The 26364-nt window shown below is 36.4% G+C and overlaps 1 protein-coding gene across 11 annotated transcripts in view; it reads left to right on the top strand.

Moving 5' to 3' along the window:
- ZNF148 (zinc finger protein 148) overlaps positions 1-26364 on the top strand; it is a 163675-nt gene that overhangs the window by 56852 nt on the left and 80459 nt on the right. For 8 of the 11 annotated variants that reach the window (XM_042998893.1, XM_042998894.1, XM_042998896.1 and 5 more), the window contains one exon: positions 22872-22953. The exons of 2 other annotated variants lie outside the window; for them this stretch is intronic. The gene's annotated coding sequence lies outside the window, so the exon portion shown is untranslated. Of the gene's footprint in view, positions 1-585; positions 868-22871; positions 22954-26364 lie in introns of those variants that run through there. One more of the 11 variants, XM_042998903.1, reaches the window with a different exon arrangement.

Below are 26364 nucleotides of genomic sequence, written 5' to 3'. Positions count from 1 at the left end.
GAGCTGATCAAAATTGTAAGTTAGCTGTGGAGAGGTTTTGAATAGGTAAGTGGGAGATGTAATTTATGAGGAAGCTTGATATTAGAAAAGTAAATTCAAGAGGAAAATTGGAGAGATGGTTTAGGGGAGGTTATTTTTTGAGGGGAATACAGCTCTTAGGTTAAAAACAGGAAGGCAAGGGACAACTGCAACGAGTAAAGGTGTGGAGAAACAGAGTACGTGGAGGGGTTAAGGAAGAGGTTACTGAAAGATTTCTCATCGTGAGGAGTGCTTTGTTGGATACTACTTTTGAATAGTGGCTCGGTAACGTAGGGGGCTTAAACGTCCCTCCGTCTGTAGGGGTGGGGACAGTTAGGCGGAAGAGTTACCTTTCTTGAGAAGCCGGGGCAGTCGGGAACCCAGGCCCGGATCCGACCCCCGCACTGGCGGGGTTTTGTCTGCGCTCGGCCGGGGGGCGGATGCAGCGGAGGCGAGGGGCTGCGCCGTGCTGGGCCCAAGAGCCGCCACGGCAGAGCACAGCCAGGAGGGCCACCGGCGCGGCGCGGCGCGGCGCTCCGCACTACCGGGCCTCTCCCAGGGCGCTTCAGTAAGTGAGCAGGCCGCGCGGGCTGTGCGGTGGGGGCCGGGAGGAGGAGCTTTCTGGAGCGCCCCCAGCGGACCTCCGCACGCGGCTCGCAAGGCTTCCTTTTGTTGTGTGTGTACGTGTGAGTGTGCGCGCGCGTGCGTGAGTGCGCCCGTGTGCAGGGAGGCGGCGGAGGAGCCGAGAAGCCGGGGCTTTGCCTGCCGGGGTGCCTCGGCGGGCGGCGGGGCCTCCCAGACGCCCGTCTTCCGGGTCGGGGCCCGCGGCGCAGCGAGATGGCGAACTTTGTGAGTGGCTTCTTGGCGGCCAACAAGTGTCTGCCTGTCAGTGGGGACCGCCGAATGCTAATTGACAGCCCCCCCCCCACCCCCCGTTTCTCTCCTGCTTTTTTCAAATTTTCTGTTGGACTGGGTTGTGTTTACCGTCTTACGGTGTGCCGTAAGGTCAGATGGGTAATTTGGTCTGCTAGACGAATAGTTTTTTACTCGATATCAAGAACAGAAATGTACGCCGGGATATGTATATTGGTTGCGCTAGTAAAACCTGCATGTTTAGTGGTAAGAACCGTGCTAAGGCCTCTCCGTAATGAGGCTATGGGGTAAACTTTTGCTCTCCAGACTTTGTGAAGCACTTTTTACAGTGCCAGGAAAGAACTCTGCGTACAAGACTAAAAGCTAGATAAAGTTAGGAAATGCAAAAGTTAAAGCCCTTCCCAAGAGCTTGAATTAAAAACAGCTTTTTGTTTTGTTTTACATAATTATGATTGTGTAGTTCGTAGAGTTTTGCAAAATTGGGCATGGTGTGATCTAAAAAAAGAGCATTTCTTATTTTTATAAGGGGCAATGGTAAAGGCACCACACATTTTGAAATTTCAACTATGTTAAATGTTGCTATAAATAAAATCCTATTCAGATTTTTAGATTTAATATATCTAAAAATACGTTTGCAGTTGTCCTTTGGGTGCAGGAGGAAGTCCTGGGTTTCACGGTGCTTGTTTCTGGGCAGATTTTCAGTATTATCAGCATGATACGGACGTAGAACCTTAACCTGAGTGAATAATTTGCTTGAGATTACCAGTCTGTTTTGCAACTGGGAATAGACTCTGGGTCTCTTATTCCCAGTCTGGTGACCTATCCAAGAATAGACTAAGGAAACTGGGTATTTTTCTGTTTGGTGGAAAATATGGCTGAGTTGATTTTGTAGTGAGTTTTAAAGGGCCAAAAAGTGAATGGGTGAACATTTATATTTTCTGTTGTAACATTTAAACGAAGTTTCTCCACATGCCTTTGGTCTTTCTTTGAATATATAAGGAACTTTAGGATATTCTTCAGTGTTACTTTTCATGGCATTTGTAGCACACTTACACTTGATTAAAATAGATCGATGCTTATTGTAATTAACTTTGGGTAGTTGTGTTTTTCATGTGGATATTCTCCCTGGTTAGAGAATAGCAGGTAACTTGAGAATGTTTAGCCTTCTCACAAATGCTGGGGAGAATAGGCATTATGTTAACTTCATTAATCTCTGACTTAAAAACTTGGCTCTTATTATTGAAGATACTTGAAAAGGTACAGATGGGGATACTTGTGGATTTTCTCCTCCTCAGCTTTATATACTCTTATTCTCACTACTATTATTACATTAGCTATACATAACAATATTTGGTTATTAACATGTGTTTCAGTAGGCCTCACAGAAAAGAGTACATTTTCTGTTTTTTTTTTCCTTTTTTTTTTTTTTTTTGAAAGAGTACCATTTCTTTTCATAGTATATGAGTTGCAATTGAACTTTTTTATTTTGTTCATTCCTAACCTGTCTTATGCCTTTAAATCACAAAAACATTCTTTCTTCCTCCCATCTCCAAAAAAACCCTGGACATTTATTAATGTAATGCAGTAATTCTCCACCAGAAGTGATTTTGGCAATGTCTGGAGACATTTTTGGTTGCCATGCTGGGGGATTCTGTTGGTATCTAGTGGGTAGATGCTAAACATCCTACAGTGCACATGATAGCCCTACAACAAAGAGTTATCCAATGCAAAATGTCAGTAGTGTTGATGTTGAGAACCCTTGACCTCATATATTGAAAATAACATTCTCCCAAATTAAATATCATAAAAGTTATTTATAATGTAATTGACATGTCTGTACCATATTGTTAGGAATCTTTTTCCAGAGTTGTCATGAGAATGATCATGGGTCAAAGGTTATGAAGTATACTTTAGGTCATCAATACATGTGATTTTGGAGCTGCAAAATTAACAAGTTTATTAAGGCTTTTTGTATGTAGATAATGGAGTTTCAGAGGGATTGTGACTTCCAAGTTCTCACAGAGAACAGAGTTCAGGTCTCTTCTTTGTATTGTAATTTAATTTACTTAATTAAAATTAATTTTGATTATTACTGAGGGAAACAGTATTGATAATTTTTGCTTGATATACAAAGACATTTAAATAATTGAATTAAGAAATAATTGCATTGTGAGAATCTCAGTATTTAGTGAATTATTGATAGCTTTTTCAGATTCACATGTGTTTGTTGAATTCATCAGCATGGTTTGTAATGGTTGTAAACTTTTCAGCATGTGCTTTTTAAAAAAGTGTTTGAAAAATTGAAAAAGACCACATATACTTTTAAAACAAAAACATATTTAAAGTTAATTATGATACTTTAGGCAACATTGCAAATGCAAACCCAATTGGAGTTGTTCAGACATCTGTGGGTGTCTTGAACTTAGACATCTGTTTTGCAGAATTGTGTGAAGATCACCATAATGGTGAATTACTGTGCTAGTTGTAAATTGATTCTAGCAAGATCCTTTTGGTTTAATTTTAGAAAAAGATATTGGAACTTTCAGGTGAACTGTAATTGGGTGAAATATAAATTGAGTATTTAGATGAAAAAAAATTTTTTTGAGAGAGGGCACAAGTGAGTGAGGGGCACAGAGGTGGGGGGCGCAGAGAGAGAGAAGTGGGGCTCACTCAATGCGGGGCACGAGCTCACCCAGGCGCCTAAGATGAAGTATTTTCAAATTAAGCAGTGTATTATTGTCGGAGGAAGAAGTATCAATGGGGTTCTTTTTATGTTTAAATTTTTTTTTCAGTAGAGGGGTGCCTGGGTGGCTCAGTCGGTTAAGTGTCTGACTGCCCTCAGGTCATGATCTCATGGTTTGTGATTTCGAGCTGAGCTCTGCGTGGGGCTCTGCACTGACAGGGGAGCCTGCCTGGGATTCACTTTCTCTCTCCCTCTCTCTCTGCCCCCTCTCCCCCCACTCTCTCAAAGTAAATAAATAAATAAACTTAAAAAAATTTTTTTCGATGGTGTACTTTTTTGTAAATGAGTAAAACAAATGAAGACAAAGGATCGTATGAGCAAAGATTTCTTTAAATGGTTTAAGTAAAAAATTTATAGAAGAAATTTACAGTGCATATTAGCAAAAAGCTCAACTGGAAAAGCTGCTGTTAATATTTTGATATATGGTCTTATAATTTCATTAACTTTTTATTTTGGAAAAATTTAAATGGGTAAAAAATTGAATTGTACAATGAACCTCCATATACCTATGACCTAGCTTCAATAGTTAGCAATTAATGGCTATTCTTGTTTCATCTATACCTCTACCTCATTTCTCCCCTTTCATATTATTTTTAAAGAAACTTTATTTTGAAATAATTATAGACTCACAGGAAGTTGCAAAATTAGTACAGAGTCCTGTATATCCTTTGCCCAGCTTTTCCCAGTGGTGATAAATCGTATAAAGCTCTAGTAACATCAAAACCAGGAAATTGACATTGGTTCATTATTCTTAACTGAACTGCCGGAAATACTTACTTTGCACCATTAAAAAAAAATTTTTTTTTTAATGTATGTTTATTTTTGACAGAGAGAGCATGAGCGGGGGAGGGGCAGAGAGAGAGGGAGACAGCATCTGAAGCAGGCTCCAGGCTCTGAGCTGTCAGCACAGAGCCCGACTCGGGGTTCGGACTCACGAACAGCGAGATCATGACCTGAGCCGAAGTGGGACACTCAACCGACTGAGCCACTCATGCGCCCCTGCACCATTTTTTTTTAAACCTGAATTCATTTGTGTGTGTGTGTCTGTGTGTGTGTATGGTTCTTTGCAATTTTCTCCCATACATAGTAAGTTCGTATAACTACTACCACAGTGAAGATACAGAGCTGTTCCATCATCACAAAGAAAACCCCTCTTGCTAGGCCTTTGTATTTGCATTCCACCTCAAAACCCCTCCCTGTCTCTTGGCAGTCTTATTTTCCATCCCTGTAGTTTTGTCATCTTAAGAATAATGTATTAATAACATACTTTTTTGAATCAAAATTCATGTGTTGAACTTTGGGTATATTCAGTATTTTGCTATTAAGATATAAAGTGTTATGAGGGGTGCCTAGGTGGCTCAGTCAGTTAAATGTCTGAATTCAGCTCAGGTCATGATCTCACAGTTTGTGAGTTTGAGCCCCATGTTGGGCTCTGTGCTGACAGCTCAGAGCCTGGAGCCTTCTTCGGATTCTGTGTCTCCCTCTCTCTCTGCCTCTCCCCTGCTCATGTTCTGTCTCTCTCTCTCTGTCAAAAATAAGTAAACATTAAAAAAAATTAAAAAAAAAAGTGGTTATAAAAATTCATGTATAGCAATTTGTGTACAGTTGTCTGAGATAAATGCCCAAGAGTGAGCTTTTTAGGTTGTATGGCAAGGGCAAGTTTAGTTGTTGTTGTTGTTGTTGTTTAATGTTTACTTCTGAAAGAGAGAGAGAGAGAGACAGAGTGTGAGCAGGAGAGAGGAAGACACAGAATCCGGAGCAGGCTCCAGGCTCTGAGCTGTCAGCACAGAGCCCAACGAGTGGCTGGAACTCACGGACTTCGAGATGATGACCTTGAATCCAATTCGGATGCTTAACTGATTGAGCCACCCAGGCGCCCTGGGCAAGTTTAGTTTTATAAGAAAATTCCAAACTGTTTTTCCAGAGTGACTGTACCATTTTATGAGAGATCTACTTGTTCTAAATGCTTGGCAACATTTGTTACTATTTTTTATTTTAGCTGTTGTAATAGGTATATAGTGATATTTTATTGTAGTTTTAATTTGCATTTCCTTATTGACTAATGATATTAAACATCTTTATATGTATTTATTGGCTGTTTATGCCTTTTGCTTATTTTCTAATCTGAATATATGTATATTTTTACTCTTAAGTTTTGAGAGTTCTTTATATAGTCCAGATAAGAATTCATCAGAAACATTGTTTGCAAACATTTTCTCACTCCACGGCTTATCTTTTCATTTTCTTCACAAGTTCTTTCACAGGGGAGATGTTTTCAGTTTTAATGAAGTCTGTTTCTTTTACAAATCATACTTTGGTGCCAAATCCAGGAACCTTTTTCTTTAGTCCTGAAGGATGTCTCTGATAGTTCTGTAGTTTTATGTTTACGTTAAACTCATGATCCATTTAGTTTTTATATAAAGTTGTGAGGTTTAGGTCAAGACTTTTTTTTTTTTAATTTTTTTAATGTTTATTTTGGGGAGACAGCACAAGCGGGGGAGGGGCAGAATGAGAGGGAGACACAGAATCTGAAGCAGGCTGCAGGCTCTGAGCTGTCAGCACAGAGCTGAATGCGGGGCTCGAACCCATGAAGTGCAGGATCATGACTTGGGCTGAAGTCGGATGCTTAACCGGCTGAGCTACCCAGGCACCCCTAGGACAAGACTTTTTTTTTTGCGTATGGATGGATGTCCAGTTGTTCCAGTACTATTTGTTGGAAAGACTATCTTTCCTCCATTGAATTGTATTATCTGTTGGGCATATTTGTGTTAGTCTAGTTAATTTTGGGTTCTTTGTTGCATTGATATAGGTGTCTATCCCTTTTGTCAGTCCACACTGTCTTGATTAATGTAACTGTATAATAGTATTAAGATCAAGTAGATGATTCCTTCCACTTTGTCAAGATTGTTTTAGCTTTTGTAGTCTCTTTGCCTTTTCATATATGCTTTAGAAGAATCTTGTTGATGTATACCAAAAAGTATTGCTGGGATTTTGATAGGAATTGAATAAATCTGTAATTAAATTTGGGAGAATTCCTTTATTATACAGAGATTTTCAATCCATGACTACAAATGTCTCATCATTAATTTAGATCTTCCATATTTTTTGAAGCAAATTCTAGGCATATAGTTTTCTTTAAACAGCTTTATTGAGATATAACTTTATGTACCATATAATTTATTCATTGAAAGTGTATATAATTCAGTTGTTTTTAGCGTATTCAAACAGTTGTGCAGCCATTACCATAATCAATTTTAGAACATTTCCATCGCCCTAAAAAGAAACTCTGTCCATTAACAAACAGTCGTCTTTCCCCCTTTGTCCTAGCCCCTGGCAACAACTAATTTATTTTCTATGTCTATGGATTTATCTATTCTGAACATTTCAGATTAATGGAATCATACAATAGGTGATCTTTTATGTTTTGCTTGTTTCATGTAGCATAATGTTACACGATGTAGCATGTGTCAGGAGTTCATTCTGTTTATTGCTGAATAGTATTCTGTTGTATAGATATACCACATTTTTTAAATCCATCAGTTGACTGACATTTGGGTTGCTTCCACTTTTTAGCTATTATGAATAATAGCTAATAATTGCTATGAACATTCATGTGCAAGTTTTTATGTGAATATTTGTTTTCACTTCTCTTGGGTATATACCTAGGAGTGGACTTGCTGAGTCATATTCAAGAAATCATTGCCAGGACTAGTGTCATGAACTCTTCCCCCTTGTATTTTCTTTTAGGAGTTTTATAGTTTTAGACCCCATGCTCAAGTCTTTAATCCATTTTGAAGTGATTTTTTGTGTATAGTATAAGGGTCCAATTTCATTCCTTTTGCATGTGGATATCCAGTTTTCCCAAAACCATTTGTTGAACAGGCTATCCTTTCCCCATTGTGTATTCTTGGTACCCTTGTTGAAGATCAGTCATCTGTAAACATGTGGGTTTATTTCAGGGCTCTGTTTTCTTCTGTTGGTCTGTATGTCTGTCTTTATGCTAATACTATTACTTTTTAGTTATTGTAGCTTTGTATTATGTTTTGAAATTAGAAAATGTGAGGCCTCCAGCTTTGTTCTTTAAGATGTTTTGTCTATTTGGGGTTCTTTGTGTTTCCATATGAATTTTAGGATTTTTCTCCCCTACTTCTGTAAAAATGCTATTGGGATTTTGGTAGGGATTGCACTGTATCTGTAGATGTAGATCACTTTGGGTAGTATGGACATTTTAATAATCCATGGACATGGGATGTCTTTCTATTTATTTGTGTTTTAATTTTTTTCATCAGTGTTTTGTGTTTTTCAGTTTACAAGTCTTTTGCCTCTTTGGGTTAAGTTTTTCTAAGTACTTTATTCTAAGTAAAGTAAAGTAATGTTACTATTATAAGTGACATTACTTTCTTAATTTCATATTTTGTTCACTGCTAGTATACCATTGAGTTTTGTATATTCTTGTACTGTACAACCTTGCTGAACTTATTTATTCTTGTAGTTTTTTAGTGTATTATTTATGGTTTTATGTATATTGGATGCCATCTGTAAATAGGGGTACAGTTTACTGCTTCCTTTCCAATGTGAATGCTTTTTAGTTTTCTTGCCTAATTTTCCTTGTTAGAACATCTAGTACGGTGTCGAATCAAAGTAGTGAGAGTAGACCTCTTTGTCTTGTTTCTGGTCATAGGGGGAAAGCATTCAGTATTTCATCATTAAGGATAACATTAGAATTTTTGTAGATGGCCTTTATCAGGTTGAGGAGATTCTCTTCTGTGCCTAATTTCTTGAATGTTTTTGTTATTTAAGGATGTTGGATTTTGCCACATGCTTTTCTGCATCTGCTGAGATGATCTACAAAAAATAAAGGTTTTGTCCTCTATTCGGTTGGTAGGGTGTATTTACTTGATTTTCAAATCTTAAACCAATCTTTCATTTCTGAGATAAATCTACTTGGTTATTGTGCATATACATTTTTCTGTGTTAGTGAATTCGGTCTGCTAGTATTTGTTGAGGATTTTAATGTCTATAATCAGAGATAATGGCTTGTCATTTTCTTTTTTAAAATTTAATGTTTATTTTGAGAGAGCACACATGCACAAGTTGGGGAGGGGCAGAGAGAGGGAAAAGAGAGGATCCCAAGCTGTCAGTGCAGAGCCCTACATGGGGCTTGATCCCATGAACCGTGAGATAGTGACCTGAGCCAAAATCAAAAGCTGCTCAACTGACTGAGCCACCCAGGCGCCCTGCCATTTTCTTTTCTTGTGACATCTTTATTTTGTTTTGGTATCAGTGATACTGATCTTATAAAATAAATTAAGAAATGTGCCTTCATCTATTTTTGGGAGGAGTTTGTGAACAACTGGAATTTAATTCTTTATTAAATTTTTTTGGTAGAACTTCCCAGTGAAGCTGAGCTTGGAGTCTTCTTTTTGGGAGCTTTTAAATTAAGAATTCATTTGTTATAGAACTATTTAGATTATTTCACCTTGGTTTAGTTTAGGTAGTGTAATTCTGAGAAATTGAGAAATTTCTTCGAAGTGATAAATTTAAGAATGTAAAGTTGTTTTGTAGTATTTTCCTTACTGTATTTTAGTTGGTGCAAGTTCTGTAGTGATACCCACTTTTGAATCATTACATTAGTGATTTGTGTCTTCTCTGTTTTTTGTTAGTCCTATTAAATACTTACAAAATTTTTGCTTCACAGATTTTTTTCTATTTTCCAGTTTTCAATTTCATTAATTTCTGTTCTATATTGTTTCCTTCCTACTGCTTGCTTTGGGTTTATATATATTTTGCTTTTTTTTTTTTTTAAGTTTCTTTTTTTTTTTTTTAATTTTTTTTTAATTTTTTTTTTTAATGTTTATTTATTTTTGAGACAGAGAGAGACAGAGCATGAACAGGGGAGGGGCAGAGAGAGAGGGAGACACAGAATCTGAAACAGGCTCCAGGCTCTGAGCTGTCAGCACAGAGCCCGACGCAGGGCTCGAACTCACAGATCGTGAGATCATGACCTGAGCCGAAGTCGGACGCCCAACCGACTGAGCCACCCAGACGCCCCTTTTTTTTAAGTTTCTTGTGGTAGGCAATTAGGTTTTTGATTTGAGATCTTCATTTATTTTTATTTATTTTTACTATGTATTTATTTTTTTTTTGAGAGGGAGGGACAGAGGGAGAGGGACAAAGATAACCTCAAGCAAGCTCCACAAGGGTCGTGAGATCATGACCTGAGCTGAAATCGAGTCAGACACTCAACCAACTGAGCCACCCAGGGACCCCTGAGATCTTTCTTCATTTCTATTGTAAGCATTTAGTGCTATAGATATCCTTTTAATTACTGCTTTGGCTGCATCTCACAAATTTTGGCATGTTGTGTTTTTATTTTCATTCATTTTTATGTGTCTGTATTTTAAAGTTTTCTTTGAAATTTCCACCTTGACCCATGCACTTTTTAGAATTGTGTTGTTTTTTCCTGATGTTTCTAGGTTTTGTTTTTTCTTTTTTTTAATTTTTTATTTTTGAGAGACCGTGTGAGTGGGGGAGGAGCAGAGAGAGAGGGAGACACAGAATCCAAAGCAGGCTGCAGGCTCTGAACTGTTAGCACAGAGCCCGACGCAGGGCTCGAACCCACTAACCGTGAGATCATGACCCGAGCCAAAGTCAGACGCTCAACCTACTGAGCCCTCAGGCAATCCTGTTGTCTTTCTGTTACTGATTTCTAGTTTAGGTCCATTATGGTCAGAGAATGCACTCTATTATTTTAATTCTTATAAATTTGTTGAGGTTTGTTTTGTGGCTCAGGATATGATCTGCCTTGGTGAATGTTCCATGGGTGCTTGAAAAGAAATGTGTGTTCTGCTGTCATTGGGTGGAGTATTTCATATACAGTTGACCTTCGAACCACATGGGTTTGAATTGTGCTGGTCTACTTATATTTGGATTTTTTACAGTACAGGACTGTAAATGTGTTTTCCTTATTTTCTCAGTAACATTTTCTTTTATCTAACTTTAAGAATACAGTATATAATGTAATATACAAAATGTATGTTAATGGATTGTTTTTTATCTGTAAAGTTTCTGGTCAGTAGTAGGCTATTAGGAATTAAGTTTTTGGGGAGTCAGAAGTCATACATGGATTTTGTGTGAGGGAGTTGTTCAGGGTTCATCTGTATATCAATTCAATTCTGTTGGTTAAATGTGTTATTAATATAACCACTCTGCTTTTCTAAAAAAAAAAAAAAAAGTATTGCTATATAGCTTTAGCATTCTTTTCAACGTATGGTACCACATTTCTTGTTAGCAACATATGGGGCCATTTAAAAAAATTTGCTCTGCCAGTCTGTCTTTGATTGGTTTATTTAGACTATCTGCATTTGAGGTAATTAATGATCTGTCAGTCCTTATAGCTGCTATTTTATTATTTTTTGCTTATTTTCTCTGGCTTTGGTTTTTGCTTCTCTTTTCTTGCCCTCCTGCAGATTATTGGAACATTTTTTAGGATTCCATCTTTTATAATTTGTAGAAGGTCTATTTATAATGTTTTGGAGTCTGTCTTGCTGTAGTTTTTGCAGTGGTTGTAGTTATTACAGTATGCATACGTGATTTATAACAGTCTACTAGTATCCACATTTTATAGTTTCAACTGAAGTGTGTAAATTTCCCTTCTGTTCTACCCTTTACCTTTCCAACTTTTATTTATTTATTTATTATTATTTTTTAATGTTTGTTTTTGAGAGAGAGAGAGAAGTGCGTGCTCAAGTCGGGGAGAAGCAGAGAGAGGGAGACAGATTCTGAAGCAGGCTCCAGGCTCTGAGTTGTCAGCACAGAGCCTGACACTGGGCTCCAGCCCACAAACCATGAGATCCTGACCTGAGCCCAAGTTGGGTGCTTAACCGATTGAGCCACCCAGGTGCCCCCTACCTTCTCAACTTTTAAACATAATTGTCTTGGGTATGAAATAGTGTCGTAATTTTTGCTTTCAGTCATCAAGTACGATTTATAAAGCTAATGATGGAAAAGATAATCTGTTGTGTATACCCATATTTCTTTTCTTCCTGTTGTTTGAAACATTTTCTTCAGCCAGTCTTTATGACACATTCTTTTAGTTTTTCTTCTTTTGGGAATGCTTTTTAAAAATGGCCCCTTTGTTCCTTGCTGTGGTCTGAATGTATTTCCCTAAAATTCATATGTTGAAATCCTATTAGGAGTTGGGGCCTTTGGAAGGTGATTAGGTATGAGGGAGGAGCCCTCATGAATGGGATTGGTACTGTTGTAAAAGAAGCCAGAAGAGCTCCCTTGGCCATTTCTGTCTTGTGAGGATACAGAAAGGAGTCTTTTACCTGGAAGTGAGCCCTCACCAAACCATATTGACATCCTGATCTTGGACTTCTAGCCTCCAGAACTGTGAGAAATAAATTTCTGTTGTTTATAAGGCACCCATTTTGTAGTATTTTGTTGCAGCAGTTAAAATGGATTAATTGTTAAATGGATATCTCAAAATTCCTGAAGAATAGTTTCACTGGATACAGAATTCTTGGTTGTCAGTTCTTTGTTTTTCTAGTATTCAAAAAGTGCTGTCCCACTTCTTGGCCTCTGTGGTTTTAGATGAGAAATCTGGGGTCATTTAAATTTTCCATTATAAGTAATACGGTTATTTCTGGTGCCTTCAAAGTTTCTTCTTTGGTTTTAATTTTGAACATTAAATTACTATGTGTCTTGGTGTAAATTTGTTTGTTTATTCTGTCTTGGGTTTGCTCAGTTTTTTGGATCTGTAAGTTTGTATTTGCCACATTTGAATTCAGCCATTGTTTCTTCAAATACTGTTTCAGCCCCTCTCCTTTCTGGGACTCCAGTGATAAGAATGTTGGATCTTATGTTATTGGCCTGTAGTTCTCCAAGACTGTTAATTTTTTTTTTTTCCTGTTTTCTCTCTTGTTCAGATTGGGTGAGTTCTGTTTTTCTGTACTGACCTTCAGTGATTCTCTTCCCTATCATCTCTGTGTTTGTATTGAGTTTATGCAGTGAGTTCAAAATTTTTCTATTATTTTTTAGTTCTATAATTTTCTTTTGCTTTTATTTTTTTAATAAATGCTGTGTCTTTGCTGAGATTTTCCATTTCCATTTTCTCACTTGTTTTGGGAAAATTCTTAATTGCTGAAACATTTTTATTATTGTGTTTTAAATAAAAGATAATTTGTCAAATAATTCCAGTGTCCGATGCATCTCTGCATTGGCCTTAGTTGATTATCTTTTCTTAATCATGACTTCTTGAGTCCTTTCTATTTTATCTTTTAGTTAGGAAGTTCTGAGCCCTATTTATATTTTTCATTTTAGTGGACAGTCCCCGTATTTAGGTTTAGAATACAGATCTTGGCCCCCTTTTGTAGGCTGTGTTTCCAATGGCAGTTTTAATTTTCAGAGCCTTTGTGGTCACCTTAATTGATCCGGTGCTGCTGGGTTGCCACTAGTCCTTGCTGGTGGTGACTGACGGAGCAAAAGGGTTTTCCCTATGCGGGGCTTCTTGTTATATCTAGATGAGAGATGATTTTGGTAGATCCTCCTATTATTCCTCCCATGTCATTCTTCCCTGTCCCCCTGTCTCTGGGTGAGAGAGGAGAGTCTTAGCCCAAACTAGCTAGCAGCTTGTTGTGGTTGGGTCCCTCAGTTTGCCTACTTGTCTCTGTATCTCTAGGTGGAAAACAGGAGTCTCATGCCAAATGGGTAAGGAAGAATTTTTTACCTCGGTTTTGTTGTTGGTTGGGCTTCCAGTTAATCTTCCTTTTATGTTGCAGAGGGACTCCAGTGTAATTTGGGGGGAGGAATGTGACTGCCTGGTCTGCCTTCTGTTGCTAAGTTGGTGGTCAGGAAATGGCAGTCTGGGTTGCCTTTTTCTGTTGGGTGTGGGGACTAAAAACACCCTGCTGTTCTTTTGTTTCTCCATACTTGTAGTCCCAAACTGGTTCATTGCCTTACTATTTGCAGAGTTTACCTCTGGTTGTCTCTTGTGTTATTTCCATGGTTTATAATTGTGCTTAATGAGGAGGGGCAGGGGAACACAGCTCTGTGCCATCTTACCTAGACTGGAAATTCAAGTTCCTTAATTTTTGTCAACCATCATGATCTCCAGACAGTAGGTTATATCAGCTTTGAAAATAATAGCATACGGATATGTGCTTTGTGAGGTTTTAAGCACTATATAAATGTTTGCTTCAGTTACAAATCAGAATATCAGACACCTAAGTTTTGGGGAAGTCAGTCATAACCAGTTCAAGAGGGTGGCAGGACTAGGCATCTGTCACATGAACAGAATCTTGTTATGTAGTTAATTAAAAATGAGGTTATAAATTCTGAGTGCTTTCTTCAAGGATGTGTTTAATTATTTACACTTAAGATGTTTAGTAATTCCAGTGATACATTATAGTATTTTAATATTAACAAATATTTTTCAAAACAATACTGAAAATTGTGTTATGCAGCCAATGTAATCTGTTTCTAATTCATAGATTGAAATGGGCAGATAAAATGTCCTGCTTTTACATTTCCTGGTTTTCTAATTGAGGATAAATTGAGCCAAATAAGAAAATGTCCATTCTATGTTAGTAGAAGCTTGTGTTTCTAAATGACGGGTTAACTTGCTACATCAACTTCTCCTATTTAGAAAAGCAATCTCACAGACATGTTTCATGAATTGTTCAAACTTAATATATTTACTGCATTTATCGGGAGAAATCACTGGAGTTCTTTGCAGCCTCTTTTTGAGGTATTCTCTGAGCGACTCTGATGGCAAATCTCAATTTCCTAATCAGATTAAAAACCATTTGTTTTATTTGTGGGCACACCTCTACATTGTGTCTAGTGCTTAGTGTAATTCCATGCATGCATTCTAGACAGAGGAGAGAAGAATGATTGACTCTGGTATCGAATAAGATGAAAATTGTCAAAAGATGAACTGACTTTAGTGGACCATTTATAAGTTATTAAGTGAGCGTTTTAAGTTATATTTCATATGAGAAGTAATAATTCCAGTTCTGTCTATGATTTGTAATAATATTTTAATAAGATGTTTTTGTTCACTTTGACACTTTAAAAAAATCAAATGTAAATAAATGTTAAATTTTTTTTAATGTTTACTTTTGAGAGAGAGTGCAAACCGGGGGGAGGGGTAGAGAGAAGGGTGACACAGGATCCAAAGTGGGCTCTGCCTGACAACAGTGAGCCTGATGTGGAGCTCGAACCCACCAACCACGTGATCATGACCTGAGCTGAAGTCAGATGCTCAATCAACTGAGCCACCCAGTGTCCCTAAACTTTAATTTTTAATTGGGTATTAAAATTTCTTAGGGTTTCTTTAGTTATTAGAGTGGGATAATTTTTATGTTACAAAAAGCAGATGAATTTAATTTTCTGTTTATTTACGTGGTAACTATTGTAGGTAGCATTTTATTTATTTTTATTTTTTTAAATGTTTATTCACTTTTGAAAGAGACAGAGGGCAAGCGGGGGAGGGGCAGAGACAGAGGGAGACACCATCTGAAGCAGGTTCCAGGCTCTGAGCTGTCAGCACCCTTAACGGACTGAGCCACCCAGGTGCCCCTGTAGATAGCATTTTAATTTAAATTTTATGTTCATTGGTAATATACTTCAAAAATTTTTTTGATTGCCAGGACATTAAGAGTAACATTAAGTATATTTTAATTTTGGGAAGACCTTTCCTGTGGTGGTGCTATGTTAGAGTAGACATTTATTAGGAGGCAGAGGATCTGGTTGAAGTCTTTGACACTTATGTGTTGTGTAAACTTGGGTACTTAACCTGATGAATTTCAGAGATATTAATACCTGCTTAAGTAATTGTAGGAGGTCAGGTGAAATGGGACAAGTGAAAGCACTTTGTATACCATGCAATACTTTATTAGAGTATGCTTATATTGCCTGAGTCATCTTGATCATGATAGTATAAAATATTTACAAATTAACGTGTATTCAGTAAAAATTTATGTACAAGTAAAAGTAAAGCAGCTTTTCCTTGAGTTTAGTGGCTTACTAATCTTTTTTTTTTTTTTACTTTTTTAAAATTTACTTTCAAGTTATATGGTGCAACAGTGATTTCAGAGTGGCGTACTAATCTTAATAGCGAATTTCTGTTAGTAAAATTGGGGGAAGATTACATAGTTGCTTGATAGTTTGCCACAGTTTTGGGACGGTGTCTCCCCTCAACATGTAATTTAGATTTAAAGGTTAGTTTAGTCTAAGGAGTTTATAAAAATGCTTGTGGTGGACAAGTTTCTTGTTTGACAAATGTTTACTGGCTAGGTGATTTGAAAAGGTCCAGGACAGGTGAAAGTTTTCAGTTCATGGGCTTATTTTACTCACTTTGGGCTGTTTTCTTTTAAGAATTTGATTACCACTTTGTAGGATTTTCATTCTCAACTAAGTGGATTAACTACATTAATTGCAAAGTTTATAAGATTTTGGCCTGACTTTTGTTGAGAGTGGAAATGGAAAATGGTTGTAGAAAGACCTGGGCAGGAGACCCCTGGGTGGCTCAGTCAGTTAAAGCATCTGACTTTGGCTCAGCTCATGATCTCAAGGTTCGTGAGTTCGAGCCCCATGTCGTGGTCTGTGCTGACAGTTCAGAGTCTGGAGCCTGCTTTGGATTCTGTGTCATTTACCCTGTCTGTCTCTCTCAAAAATAAATAAACATTAAAAAAAATTTAAAAAGAAAAAGAAGAGAGACCTGGTCAGGGTAATTTCTGGGGTGGTTGGTTTGAATTTGTTGGGCTGTCTGTCATTCCTGCTTGCGATAGATCAGGTCATGAAAAATACACTGTTGGATGACCATCATTCAGATAGAGTTCTAATACCTTTTAATTTTCAAAGCAGCTGGTGTAAATTAAAGAACACGTATGTCTATGCATGTCTATGTATGTCTTTTCATATAAATCACAAAAGTTAGAACTAATGTAAAACCAGAACTTGACTAATTAACCTTAAAGTGTGATGTAGTTAAAATATGCTAAAGGACTTTAAAAGATGCTAAAGCATTTTTTGTTTCAGATTCTTATACCATATGTGCTATTATTCTTTTCATTGCTTTGTGCTTTTCTTGATTACATTTAAAGGGCAAGAGGTAGCCTTTTTATTTGGCAGTGCATAGAAGCATCAGTAGTTAAAATTTTGTAAGCATACACATTTCAGTGAAACTAAAAATGACTTTGTTTTATATTTTAAATTTAAATCCAAGTTAACATATAGTGTAATAATGATTTCAGGAGTAGAAAGAATTTAGTGATCTTTCACTTACCTACAACACCAAGTGCTCATCCCAAGTCCCAAGCAAGTGCCCTCCCTAATGCCCATCATCCATTTAACCCATTCCCCCACCCAGAATCCCTCTAGCAACCCTGTTTGTTCTCTGTATTCAAGTGTCTTTATGGTTTGCTTCCCTCTCTGTTTAAAATGACGCTTTAAAAGAGATAATCTTAATTAACCAAGAACTATGATTTTTATCAATGAATGGCTTTTCTACAATGGTTATATTTGGAAGTAACATTAAGGTACATGATATAATGAAATACTTATAAAACAGCTAAGTTTTGGTTATATTCTTTTTTAATTTTTTTAAGAGTTTATTTTGAGAGAGAGAGACTATGTCCATGTGCCTGTACATGCACACGCGTGCGCACACACACACACACACACACACACGCAGGAGGGGCTGAGAGAGGGAGAGAATCCCAAGCATCCTCAACTCATGCTCAGCGTGGAGCCCCGTCTTGGGGCTAGATTCCACTGACCTGAGCCGAAATCAAGAGTTGGACACTTACCTAACTGAACCACCCAGGTACCCACCCCTCTTTCATTTATTTATGTATTTATTTATTTATTTATTTATTTATTTTTATTTTAAAAAATTTAAAAAAAAATTTATTTTTTATTTTTGAGAGAGACAGACAGGGTGCAAGCAGGAAAGGGGCAGAGAGAGAGGGAGATACAGAATCCGGAGCAGGTTCCAGGCTCTCAGCTGTCAGCACAGAGCCTGACATAGGGGCTTGAGCTCACAAACCATGAGATCATGACCTGAGCCGAAGTTGGAGGCATAACCGACTGAGCCACCCAGGCGCCCCACTTAAAAAAAAATTTTTTTATTGTCTTAGAACTCTATATTCTTGACAGTTTTTGTGGGAGTTTCTTATGTGAATTTCGATCATTAATTCATAAAACCTCATCTTTTGCAATCTTACTTTTCTAGACAAAGATGACAGCTGAAACATAATTTGGTAGACTGAATGTACTCTGGGCCAACAACATAAAGATACTTTGAAAATACTTAATGAAGTTGCTTGGGTTTCTCTAGGAGGGTGTGAAAAATTTGAAGGAACTGAAGAAGTTTCTTCCTGTCTGTTTTAATGTGCATGCCATTTTGTAGCTTTTCTAACAGAGTACTTCTGAAATTCATTATTAACAATCTTTTAAAACAAAGACTGGAAATTAGCTGGGATTAAACTATTCTTTACATTGCTCAGAATTATTTTCTATTTGATACAATGTCTATATACATTGTATATATACTATATACAATGTATATAGTAGACTCCTCAGTAAGCTAATTTATTGTTAAAACCAACAAGCCTTTTTAGGGAAATTCCCAAGCTGAAGGGTAATGTTGCCAAATCCCCACTAGGCTGGTTTTGATATGAGGTTCTCTGCTGCATTAGGTTAATGTGACTTTTCTAGATGCTTCAATTTTGTTATCTGTGATTCTGTAATTGAGAGATAGTGTCGTGTGTGTGTGGTTAAGCTTCTGGAGCTTGATTTCTGTATTGGAGTTCAACTTTATTTATAATCATTTAAAAAATACCAAGTATCTACTAGTTGCAATACATTGTTTTAGGCTCTTAAGATCAGTGAACAAAACGAAATTCCTGCCCTTGTGGAGCTTATGTTGTATAGTTAGGGGCAGAAAACGGTAAACATCATAAGCAAGTAGATTACCTAGCATGTTAAGAGGTGGTAACTATTATGGAAAAATGTATAACAGATAAAAGGGGGATTGGGTGTGAGTGCATGTGGGGACAGTTTTAAATCACATAGCAGGAAAAAGCCTCATTAACAAGATGATGATTGAGCAAAGACTGAAAGTAGGTAAAGGATTTAGTTATAAGTATCTCTGGGGGAAAGTATACCAGGCCTAGAATAGCCAGTACAATAGGCCTAAGGCAATGGCATGCCAGAAGATACAGGGAGGTAAGAAAGTCTGGTTACTGAACTCAAGTGGAGCAAGGGGGAAAGTATAGAAGATGAGGTCTGAAAGGTGGTGGTGGTGGATTGTGGAGGGCCTTGCAGACCATTATAAGGACTTTGGTTCTGCCACTTACTAGTTTTGTAACCTTTGGTAAGTTATTTAACCCTTCAGTTTTTCTCTCTTGTAAAATGTGAGTAGTTAATAACACCACTCTCATAAGTTTGTTGTTTGGATTATGAGAGTTAATACCTGCAAAGTCCTAGGAACACTACTAAGCAAAGTCTAAAGTATATACTCATTGCATCTTTAAAGGTAAAGTGAACATTAAAAGGTTAATTATTTTTCATTTGAAAAGGTAGCAGAGGAAGAAGTGAGTGCTCTCTGCTTTGATTTTTTTCTATAATAAATTGCTTAAACTTTAATTATAGCCCTTACTACATAATGTTACTATTATTAATATTATTTGTTGTATGTGTACTTAGCATCTTTGCTACCTTTTGAACTCCTATGGGCAGAGACCGTGGTATTTTATGCATGTCTTAGGAATCTTAGATAGCATGTTGTACATGCATATCAGGTGTTCAGAACATTGACTCAAATTAATGACAAAAATGTTGGCTTAATTAATGAATCAGCCCACCTGCTGGTGTGTATATTGGAATATTGCCAGTCTTTCAAAACTAAATAATGGGAGGACAGTAGCTAATGGTCCCTGAAAAATACTTCATTTATTTTCTTAATGTGCCATAGTTATTAAAATTGGTATTGGTAGAAAATTGCCTTAATTATTAACTAAGTGTGAGAGTTTATACCATGTGAAATTAAAAGTCCATATTCACAGTATAGTATGGATCTGTTATATTAACATCTATCATTGGTTAAAAATATTTTTATTGACAGCATAAATATAATGCTACCTTAAAACAGTTTTAGTCTTAATTTCACTGTTTATATCTGCACAAGTGATATAATTAGGGAATATTTAGCTAGCAAAATCTTAAATCCTAGGAATTGCCAAGAAGGAATATTCACTATAACCCCTGAAGTGAGGGAGTGAAGCATGTTGAAAGAGGAAGATTATAATTGACCTTTGGGTGGTTCAGGAGCTTTGTACCTCTCTTTTTGTACTTGCAGGGTCTTCAGTTTCCAGCTTGGTAGGTTCTTTCCTTATTGTTGGCAGAGAGGAGTGGGAGATTTAAAGGAAGAATAGAGACTTGGAAGGAGAAGTGCAATTGGTAGATGATGCTAAATGAATTAGAGTTCCAGAGACAGAGACTGTGTGGCAAGTGAGTTAGGGAAAACTGTGTGTGTTTCCATGGTAGAGGAAACACTGTAATGGGAAATATATTCCAAAATTTCTGTTACAGGTTTAGACCTTGAGGTAATAATATTTTGTGCATGTGGGTGTGTATGTGTGTGTGTGTGTGGGGGGGGGCATGTTTCCTTTTTGCTTTACTATTTTATTTTTTGTTTCTCTTTTAACATGTCTAGTTATGTTCTTTGATGTATTATACCCTTAATTTAGGGCTTTGAATCAAAAGTGATGCAAGAAGATGAGTAGGCTTTTTGTGAAAATGTTTTCAACAGAATATTAACATTTCGAAAACATTTGTCCAGTCTGTAGATTTTATTTTACCATATTCCGTGATGGCATATGAAATGCTGTCTTGATTGCAGGGTAAATATACCCAGTCAACTTTCAAAAAGACTCATAATGTAATACTAAAATATATAATTAGAAGACATTTTTATTTCTTGTATGTAGACTTTGCTCTGCTTTTTCTGTTCAAGTTTACACTGTTCTATAGCTTTAGAAATTCTAAAAGTTGAGGACACCTGGGTGGCTCCATTGGTTAAATGTCTGACTTCAGCTCAGGTCACGATCTCGCAGTTTGATAGTTCTAGCCCCATGTCAGGCTCTGTGCTGACAGCTCAGAGCCTGGAGCCTGCTTTGGATTCTGTCTCCCTCTCTCTCTCTCTGTCCCTCCCCTGCTTGCACTCTGTCTCCCTCTCAAAAATAAATAATAAACATTAAATTAAAAAATTCTAAAAGTTGAACACAGTGAAGACCATAGATAGCAGTGTAGTGCAAATACAGTTTTGCTTTACTTTACCTGTTTTTAATAATGTCCACCACAGTAGTATAGTTTTATGGCAAGTATGTATTCAAAAATTGTTTTACATAATTGAGAATGATGGCATATATGCTCTTCTGAGTGCTTGGAAACAAAGCTTTGCAGCAGGCAATTAAGAGCTTAGTAGAAAAAAATTTTAAATAGATTTCTTGATTGGTAATTATTTTAGCAACAAAGCTACTGACTGGCTGAGGAATAGAAAATGCTGCATTATCAGAAAGGCTGTAGTGTTTGTGATCCCTCGATAAAATTATATAAATATAATTTTGGATTAATATATTGGTTATTTCCTCGATTTAAAGTTTAATTGTTTTGCTTTTACGTTTATAGCTTTTATTGATTTGCAAGATATTTATTGAGCCCTGAAAATATGTGTTAGGGCTGTTATATAAATGCTTTGTTATTTCTGAATAAAAAATTAAATTTGGCCTATTCTTTGTTTCTAATAAAGTTTCAGCTTTCAGTCTTCATTGTCTTTATTACCTCCCTTTCATATGCCAGCAAAAAATACCCCAGTTGCATAAAGGAAATTATGTGTCCAGTATTAATGCAGTACCAACATAGGATATTAACTTTCTGTGTTAGTCTCTGTTAAAAGGTTGATTATAGCATAACACTTAAAAAATATGTATGGACCATATTGGTATTATTAAATACCTTTGCCTTGAAAAAAAATTAAAAAAAAATTTTTTTAATGTTTATTTAAAAAAAATTTTTTTTAACGTTTATTTATTTTTGAGACAGAGAGACAGAGCATGAACAGGGAGGAGCAGAGAGAGAGGGAGACAGAATCTGAAACAGGCTCCAGGCTCTGAGCTGTCAGCACAGAGCCCTATGCGGGGCTCGAACTCACGGACCGTGAGATCGTGACCTGAGCCGAAGTCGGACGCTTAACCGACCAAGCCACCCAGGCGCCCTTAATGTTTATTTTTGACAGAGAGAGAGGGAGGGAGAGAGAGAGAGAGACACACACACACACACAGAGGGAGCATGAGCGGGGGAGGGGCAGAGAGAGAGGGAGACACAGAATGTGAAGCAGGTTCCAGGCTCTGAACTGTCAGCAGAGTCCGACATGGGGCTCGAACTCACTAAACATGAGATTGTGACCTGAGGTGAAGATGGACGCTCAGCCAACTGAGTCACCCAGGCGCCCCTGAAAAAAATTTTTAAATGGTTTTTTGAGAGAGACAGCGTGTGCACGAGTGGGGGAGGGGCAGAGAAAGATGGGGGGGGTGGTGAGGGAGAGAGAGAATCCCAAGCAGGTTCCTCAGTCAGTGCAGAGCCAGATGCAGGCTTAACTCATGAACTGTGAGATCATGACCTGAGCAGAAATCAAGAGTCAGATGCTTACCTGACTAAGCCGCCCAGATGCCCCACCTTGAAAATTTTAAATACTTAATGTTTTTTTTTCAAAGCTATATTAATGTAGCTAGACTTTTGAGCTGAGGGAAATGTTATTTTGGGGTTTCGTCAGGAAGTAGTACTCTTTGAATAATGGAGAGTATCAACATTAATGTGCTTTAATGAAGCACATTTTGTGTTTACTTTTTTTATTTCAAAGTTGTTTAAGATAATTTTGGGTTATTGCTCTGATTTTAAAGAGATCTTAATCCTCAACTAGAAATTAAGCTTGAAAAAGTCCAATTAGGTTCTGGTCATTTCCTTGGAATATCATTTATCACTGATGGGTCATTAAGTATTAGTTGCTACTAATTCTATTTAATCCAACCATATCTATTAATCCAGTATCTGGCTTGGAAAGAATGTTGTTAGATTTAGCATATCTAGGTATAATTATTTTATCCGACTTTAAGAATATGTCTAATTCTGGTTCTTTTGGGGGATAACCTGTATTTTTGTACTTTTATAGGATAGAGGGGAGGAATCGGGAGCTTGGAAATTCAGCCAAGTGATCTGGTGGGATGGGCATTTGCCTGACATACTATATAGAGGTAATCTAACACTGTTTTACTCAGTCTTTATTTTTACCTGTGATAGATGCCCATGTGCTTGTATTATGAACAGCACTAATCACAACTATTGGATAGCACGCTGTATTTACTGGATGATCGTTTTTCCTTTTATACCCACTTACATATAAGCATGACACATATATATATATATATATATATATATATATATATATATATACACATATGTATATATATGTGTGTGTATATATATATACATATGTATATATATGTGTGTGTATATATATACATATGTATATATATGTGTGTGTATATATACATATGTATATATATATGTGTATATATATGTATATGTATATAAAATACACACACACACACACACACACACATATATATGGCATGGTATTTCTATATATAAATAACGAATGTCTATACATTGAAAAGAGTTAATGGTATTAGTTTTATAGGATGTAGATCATTATCTTTTCTCACTTAACTAGATTACTTGCATGTTTCTTTTTTAGGCCCAGTTCCCTTATTTTAGGAAGACAGATGATCCTCTCCTTTCTTGTTGGCTTATGTTGGTACATATGTTAGGCCTTTGCTTTATCCTTCAAACAAATGAAAGAAAATTAAATATTTAACAGTTTTCAGGGTATTTACATATCTGTCAGTGGCACATATTCGCATGTCAGTTGTTAATGATTATAAAAATTCTGAAGATTCTCATAAATTTAGTTTTGAGAATTCTTTAAAAATGAGTATGTGACAATATTAGTGGCTGTATTTTAAGATTTCCTTTTTTTTCCAAGTTTTCTGGTAATTGTCAAGTTCAACATTTCTCACTCCTTCAACATTTCTCCTTCAACATTTCCTTACCCAGGTTTATTATAAGATGAGACACACTTAGGCATTAGAGAATGTTATAAGGTTAAAAAGAAAAGGTTTTCCTTGTTCCTTTTCACAGTTAATGTGTGTATTATGTCTGTAGTATGTGTGTATATGTATGTGTGTATTCTTTCAGACATTTTCTATATATATGCAGGTATTTATATGTATACCTGTATTTACATATTCTTTACACAATTGAGATCACACCATACATATTGTTTAGCAATATATCTTTTTTGTTGTTAATTTCTGCATTTTTGCATATCATTTCTTCTCTTTTCATTATGTGTAGTATTCCAGTATTTGGGTATACCATAATTTTATTAACTGCTTACTTATTAATGGCTGTTTAGGTTTTCAGGTCCTTTTGCTATAATAAATGGTAATATGGTAGATATTCTTGGACATGTCTTTGCATATATTTTAAAAAGTACATGCAGTATAAATCCCTAAGGGAAAAATTGTTGGGCCAGAGAGCATGTACATTTAATAATTAGGTGGATGAATTGCCTAAAAGGATTATTCCAATATCAGTAAGTCTAGGAAAATGGGAATCTCTAGCTCGACCACACTAGCTAGTGTCAAACTTTTTAATAATTTGTTAGTATTTTGTTGTTTAGTATTGCTTTCCAAAATTTCATTATGAGTGAGCTTCAGCATTTTTCCATTATTGGCTGTATGTATATTTTCAGTGATCTCTTTGGTTCTGTGCTGAGTCCCTAGTCATTCATTAGGCAAATTATTTTCACTGAATTTTTCTTCTTCGATCTTCTGATTTTGATTTTACCTTATGGAAGTTTTCATTTTTTATGATTGAATTTAGTCGTTTCCTTTATGGCTGGGCATGGGGGGTTTCTGTATAAAGTTTAAAAGGTCTCCGTCGTTGACTGCAGGGCTCACTTTTTCCTCTGTGTTGTCACATCTCCGAAATGACATGAATTGCTGGTTTGTCATAATTTGACATTATTATTATTTTCTTTCTTAGTTAACACATAAAATAGTCATGTATCTTAAGATTGGTAGTTTTAGATTCAGTGAATTATGGTACTTGAAAAAGTTATACGGGTTTTCTGTTAATTTTTTTTATGGTTTACTTCGCTTAAAATCTTCATTTAATGTTGAATATATTTGGCTTATAAACAGTAGATGTAGAGATTTAGCTTTCTTTTTTTTCCGGCAGGCTAACTAGTTGTCCCCATTCCAATTATTGAATGATGCATTTCTTTTTTACATTTTGAAATGCCACATTTCTCATATACTGAATTTCCATGTTTTTGGAGAACATGTTTCTGAAATCATTTTTGTTCAGTTCATCTGCTTGTCTGTGTATTGATAGTATTAAGAGAATTCAGTAAAGGAACTGCTTATAAAAGTAATATACACAAATAATTTTTTATACAAATATAAGAGGCATTAGGACTAGTCATGTAAGAAATGGTATACATTCATAATAACTAAAAAGATAAAATGTCTGGGAGCAGTCTGAAGAAAATTTTGAAACTCTACTGAGGGATAAGAAAGAAAATTTGAACCAATTCAAATTAAAAAATATTTTTAATGTTTATATTTGAAGGAGAAAGAGATAGAGCGTGAGTGGGCGAGGAGCAGAAAGAGAGAGAGAGAGAGAGAGAAAGATCCAAAGCAGGCTCCAGGCTTTCAGCTGTCAGCATAGAGCCCAATGCAGGGCTCAAACCCACAAACTGTGAGATCATGACCTGAGTTGAAGTTGGAGCTTAACAGACCCTGGTGCCCCTGAATCAATTCAAATTTCTTTTCTTTTCTTTTCTTTTCTTTTCTTTTCTTTTCTTTTCTTTTCTTTTCTTTTCTTTTCTCTTTTCTTTTTTCTTTTCTTTTCTTTCTTTTTTTCTTTCTTTCATCTTTCTTTCTTTCTTTCTTTCTTTCTTTCTTTCTTTCTTTCTTTCTTTCTTTCTTTCTTTCGAAAGAGAACATGTGCACGTCCACACCAACAGGTGGTGGGGGAGGGGCAGAGAGAAAGGGGGACAGAAGATATGAAGTGGGTGGGCTCTGTGCTGACAGCAGGGAGTCTGATGCGGGGCTCAAACTCACTAAGTGTTCAGTGAGATCAGGACCTGAGCTGGAAGGCTCAATGGCGCCCCATCAATTCAAATTTTTGATAGAATGTTATGATATCACTCTAAAAATAAAATTGATTTTATTTATTGATTTAATATTTTATGATCTTGTTTAACTCGTTAATGGTGACTTTGCTGAACTCATTTATTAGTTCTCTTTCTAGTCTTAGTTTGTTGAGAGTTTTTATCATGAATAGGTGTTGAATTTTGTTGGGTGCTTTTTTTCTATTGAGGCTCCCATATGAGTTTTTCCTGTATTCTCTTAATATAGTGTATCATCTTACTTGATTTTCAGATGTTAAACTACCTTTGCATTCATGGGGTACATCCTACTTGGTCATGGCGTGTAGGCCTTTTTATATGTTGCTAGATTCAGTTTGCTAGTATTTTGTAAGAATTTTTTTTTTTTATCTAATTTTATAGTTATAGGCATCACTGAGTAGTTTTC

The sequence above is a fragment of the Panthera tigris genome, chromosome C2 (genome assembly GCF_018350195.1).
Source record: "Panthera tigris isolate Pti1 chromosome C2, P.tigris_Pti1_mat1.1, whole genome shotgun sequence".
Lineage (NCBI taxonomy): Eukaryota > Metazoa > Chordata > Mammalia > Carnivora > Felidae > Panthera > Panthera tigris.
This window is presented reverse-complemented; position numbering and strand designations above follow the sequence as displayed.